Source organism: Budorcas taxicolor, chromosome 5 (genome assembly GCF_023091745.1).
Source record: "Budorcas taxicolor isolate Tak-1 chromosome 5, Takin1.1, whole genome shotgun sequence".
NCBI classification, from domain to species: Eukaryota; Metazoa; Chordata; class Mammalia; order Artiodactyla; family Bovidae; genus Budorcas; species Budorcas taxicolor.
Window position 1 is genome coordinate 157,724,994 of NC_068914.1, and position 6,000 is coordinate 157,730,993.

Here is a 6,000-nt window from a genome sequence, read left to right on the forward strand (position 1 = left end):
GGGCCGCCGGGCGCAAGGTCTAGGCCGGGCCGGAGCCGCCTCTGAGGCTGCTCCCTCCCTCTGCCCCCGGCTCCTGGGTCCCGCCATGTCCGTCGAGGGTGGCCGCTCCGTAGGGGGCAGCACCCATTTACCAACACGCGCGCGCGCGCGCGCGCTAACACACACACACACACACACACACACACACACACACACACACACACTCCTTAGGGGGCAGCACCCATTTACCAACACGCGCGCGCGCGCTAACACACACACACACAGACACACACACACACACACACACACACACACACACACACTCTAGGGAGGGGAGGGGAGCCTGCCCACCGGCCCCGGAGGTCGAAAAAGGCCCTGGAGGCATCCATTTGTATCGAAAGAAACGCAGACCGCTCGAAGCAGAATTGTCCTTTCATCCATTCCCTAAGTGTTTATTGAGCACCTACTGTGTGCGACTTCCCTGGTAGCTCCGACGGTAAAAGAGTCTGCCTACAATGCAGGAGACCAGGGTTCGATCCCTGGGTCAGGAAGATTCCCGTGGAGGAGGAAATGGCAACCCACTCCAGTATTCTTGCCTAAAGAATCCAATGGACAGAGGAACCTAGTAAGCTAACAGTCCATGGGGTCATAAAGAGTCCGACACGACTGACCGACTTCGCTTTCACTGTGTGCCCAGCACTGGCAAGGCAGCCGCGAAGAAGACAGCCAGGAAAACATTTTGAAGATCGTTTTCACATTTACGTTCAAAACAAATCAACTTTTTCCCTCCCCAAAGGACAATGGCCTATAAATGCGCTTGTCCTAGGACAACTGTGGCATCCATGTCTGCAGGGGGCGCGGCGAAGATTCTGTGTCTGGCCAGTGGTCAGTCTTGGCTGCCGCAGCTTGTCTCAAGGCTGACCTCTTACACAGCAAAGTTTGATGAGCCCCCCGCCTCCAGAATTCGAGGTCGGGCGGGATGATGGGCTGGGGGTGGGAAGACCAAGCAGTCAGGTCATTCCACCCAAGAGTTGCTCCGGCGGGGCCTGGGGTCTGCACCTGACTCCGTTGAGACCTGGATCCAAGACCCCCCACCCAGCGGGCGAAGTTGGATATAAATGGCCCTTCTCAGCCCCAGGCAGGACGCTTGAAGGCAAGAAAGTTCAGCAAACCCCAAGGCCCATCTCCTTGACAACCACCAATAAGAGCTTCTTTTTTCCTCTCCTGCTCTCCAGGTCTGACTGAAAGACAAGACTTCCCTCTTTTTGCCCACTCTGCTTGTGCCAGTACACACCCAAGTTTCCTCTCCACACTGGCTCCCTTCCCTGCCCCCCAACACACCCACACACGCAGGTACACCCTCCAACACACCCTCTCAGGCATACAGGCTCTCACACTCATATATATCCTCACCAACACCCTCGCACACAATCCCACACTTTAAACACGCAACCTCTCACACACAAATGGGTGACTGCACACACACTCCCACAACCTTCCGGAGGCAGTCTCCACAGTCCTGGAAGTTAAATCGGTGTGCAGCCACCTTTGCTCCCTGTCTGACCTTGTATCATGGACAGCCTGTGGCACTAGCTTGGGGGCTGAGGCAAGGGGTCCCCACACGGGGGGACCAGAGAGGGTTAGCCTTCTCCCCCATCACGCTGGACATATAGTGTGTGGTTGTGCTAGCTGGTGGTTTAATTTGGGAGACCCTGTTGTCAGGCTTTATTTTGCCCTCGTGTGGCTTTGGGTTTCTGGGGGAGAAACACCCTCAGAGCATAGGTTTCTGCATGACACATCTTGTGCATTAGATAACAGAGCAACAAAGGTGGGTTGGGGTGGGAGGGTAGGTCCTTTCAGGGGCTTGAACCGACTAGAAACAATGCTCTTTAATGCGTTTCTTCAACAGCAGCCCCTCATCCCTAGCCCGGTGCCCCCCAGGCTTGATGGTAGCAGGGGGTTCTTACTTGGGCTCTGTCCCAGATCAAGGAGGCAATGAAGATAGGATGGTGGCCTGTTAGACTGTGGTCCAGAACCCAGAGGCAGCTCTCACTCAGTGACACCAAGTCTGGTCCCCAGCCAGCTCCGCCAAAGTGTGCAGAGAAAAAGTTATTCCTTCCGAGATCATGGTCTGTGCAGAGGAGTCAGGAAGCAGAGAGGGCTGGAGAAGAGACATACTCCTAAGTCCCCCACAAATGCACTCAAGGACATGGCAGAGAAAGAGGTGGTTGGTTCTGGCACAGGGGTGGTCAGGGGGGCCTCTCGGGGCACAGGACCTAGGACTGGGCACCAAGCGTGAGGAGGAGATTTCTGCCATGGACAAGACCATGTGCAAGGTCAGCCGGGACCTAGGAGTGAGTGTTCTCAAAGCATCTCACAAACTAAAGCACTGCACGAGGGTGTTGGTGACGCAGAAGCCAGCTGCTCACAGAGACTGTGGTGCCTGGGCTGCTGGTGGGGTGAGATCCCGTTTGGCTGAACTCCAACAAGGGGTATCTTACAGCATCTGGAAACTGAGCTGGGCAAGTGAGGCCCAGACATGGATGAGACAGTCACGTTGGAAGTCACTCCACGGCTCCCTGTTGCCTACCAAGCAACGCTGAACACTCGGTGGGGCTCACAACACACCCTTTGCCCTACCCAGTGGTCCTCTCCTTGACAAACCAATGCAAAGAGGGCCCCACAGGCATGCTGCTTTCACAGCTCTCAGTCTTTGCCTGTGTGCCCCCCTCTGCCAGGATCACCCTTGATCTTCACAAGGCTCTTCTTCTGCCCCACCCCCACCCCCAAGCAGGGGGTAGGTCCTCCTCTGGGATCCAATAGGCACTACTGCTTTCCCATCAGAGTCCAGCTCACCCTGGGTTTCATATTTGTTGCCTCCAGCCTGGGGTTTCCTGAAAGTGGGGCTCACAGCTGATCTGTGTCTGGAGTCACAGCTCCCAGCTGGGGCCTAAGGAATGATTGTTGGATAAATGAATGAATGGACCAAGAAACAAGGCAGACATCACTTAACTGAGGATTTGCATCACCCCAGGGGATGGATAAAGCTTATATTGGCTGTCTGACAGGGCCCTGGGGAGTGAATCCAGCTGCCCACACACTCCTGGTCACCTCCATCCTCTGTGCCCACAGGGAAGCTGGGCTGGCCAGCAGGACCGCTGTCCTCCGGGGCCCTTTGGCGCCCCCTGGTGACAGAGGCTTGCGGAGAGGCCGACCTGAGCACTTCTCTTCCTGCCAGACAGACGCTCAGCCTGGGCCACCCGGACTCCAGCCTGCTGACTCCAGCCCTCCATGTAAGAACACCTTGCTTTTGTTTTTACTTCCTCCTGAAAAAGTCTCTTGATTCCTAACAGTTGTTCTTTAACCACAGAAAGTTCTTTGAGAAAATGAAGTTTAAGCATAAAATGTCACTACAGGGATGTGAAAGCCTTGATCTCGATAACTTTAGAGGCTTTTGTCATCCTGTTTTATTAAAAATGAACGTTCATAGTCATACTGCTTCGTGTTTGCATACTTTTTTAGACCTTGAAGGCTCATCCTTTCTGTAATCGGTAGGTGACTATGGTGGTTTCTCTCTCACACAACTGGTGGCTCAGTGGTAAAGAACCCGCCTGCAATACAGGAGATGGAGGTTTGATCCTTGGGTTGGGAAGATCCCCCTGGAGAAGCAAATGGCAACCCAATCCAGTACTCGTGCCTGAAAATCCCATGGACAGACGAGCCTGGTAGGCTACCGCCCAGGGGGTCGCAAAAGAGTCGGACACGACTGAGCAGCAGGTGACGACGGGCCCCATGGACCAGGCTCCTTGGCTCGAGTTCTTATTTGTCAAATGAGGGTCTCAACCCCCAGAAGCCGGGAACGTCTCCAGCTCATGTTCCAGACTCCTCTGAGATCACTGGCCTCAGATTGAGCACTCAGGGTATTCTGACCTCCTGGCTCTCTCTGTCCAATTTATAGCAACAGGTACAATGTAAGCAGTGTCCCTGTGTTCCTAGCATTGTGCTCAGATCTCTTGTGTGTTACATCACTTATCCTGAGAGGTAGAAACTGCAACCATCCCCACCTTACACCTGAAAAAACAAAGACCCAGGCCACTTCCTTGGGGACCACAGAGCCAGCTAATGGCAGACATGGGATCGAAACTCAGCTCTGTGCAGCTCCAAAGACAGGCTCCAAGTCACTGCCTGCATGCTAAGCCATTTCAGTTGTGTCCGACTTTGTGACCTCATGGACGGTAGCCCGCCAGGTTCCTTTTCCATGGTTTTCTCCAGGCAGGAATACTGGAGTGGGCTGCCATTTCCTTCTCTGGGGTATCTTCCCTACCCAGGGATCGAACCTGTGTCTCTTATGTCTCCTGCATTGGCAGGCAGATTCTTTACCACTGGCACCACCTGGGAAGACCTGATAATAAAACCCACTCGAAAGGCATTAGGGCGCTCCTGGCTGTAACACACAAAGTGGTACTTTTTGGTTTCCATATTGAGAAAAGAGGTTTTTACACAGCAGACAAATTGTAACAGTTCACAATTCATGTGGCTGATTTTAGGTACTAACCCGTTTCACGCTCTCCCATCTATCTAACAGTTCCCCCTTCCCAGTTTATTTTCTTATCTAGGATGGCAACGAGTCACTCTAGGATCCTGGGAGGGGTTGTGTAGAAGTTGGAAGTGATGGGGTGGTGATATGGCGCACACACACACCATCCCCTCCGGGGAAGTGACTCAAGCTGCAATGCCATAGACACAGGGAAAGCTGCCAATGAAACCTGGAGACACCCCAGCATCACAGAGTGGGGAAACTTCCGCCCGAAACCCAGACCCGCTGCCCTATGGACGGGCCCACCGGAGCCCCCTTAGGCACCTCAAAGTTGCCAACTGGGCCCTCACCTCCTCCTGGCTAGCCCTGCTCCCCTCCTCTCTCCTCACCCACCAAGCCCTGTCAATCAATGGCACATCACTTCTCCTCTCCATCCCCCGGGGCCGCTGGCTTTGATGAAAGGGCACCAGCTTCTGCCTGCATGACTCCACAGATGCTCACACCCACACCCATCAGAGTAGCAGAGTCAGTGCTCAAAGGCAGACCTGACCTCTCCAGTCCTTGCTGCCTACAGGACACCATCCACTCAAGGCTGTGGGAGAGGGATTTCCCTGGTGGTCCGGTGGCTAAGACTCCACGTTCCCAATGTAAGGGGCCTGGGTTCAATCCCTGGTCAGGGAACTAGAGTCCATGAGCCACAACTAGAGAGCCTTCATGTGACAGCTAAGACCTAGCCTCGCCAAAACACCAAAAAACGCTGTGGGGGGTGGGCCTGGCCTCTGCCTGGGAATGTCCTCACCTCCCCTCCGCCCTGCACTGCCTCAGGCCTTGAGCCACAGCTTTTTCTGCTCCCTTCTGTCCCAACAAACTTCCCCATTCCTGTATCTAACAGGCTTAGACTCAAGGCTCAGGAGCTCTGTCCTGCCTGCGACTCTGTGGAGTGAATCCAGCCGCCCACCTTCTCCTGGCCCCCTCCATCCTCTGTGCCCTGAGGGCACGCTGGGCCTGCCAGCAGGATGGCCAGAAAGTGTAACCCAGGGCCCTTGGCCTTGCAGAAGCCCTCACCATGGGCTCTGGTTCTGCTTTGAAACCGATTGGCTAGCAGATTTTTCCTTCACTGAGGTTAAGATGTTGGGGTGGGCCAGTGAGTTAGGCTTCCTGGTCACCTAGTATCCCTTGCAGGCCTTAAGCCAAGACTTCAGTAGTGAACAGGTGGCTCTGGTTGGGCCATTCATTGTATTTAATGCCCCTGGCCATAAAGTTCGTCCAGGGAGGAGGGGGTGATGGGATGAGACGGTTAGACAGCATCACCGACTCAAAGGACATGAGTTTGAGCAATCTCTGGGAGACAGTGAAGGACAGAGAAGCCTGGCGTGTTGCAGTCCATGCGGTCACAAAGAGTCAGACACGACTGAGCGAAAGAACAAGAAGAACATGTGACCAAGTGAAGTCCATCAGATGTCTGCCCGGGGGTCCTCTGAATG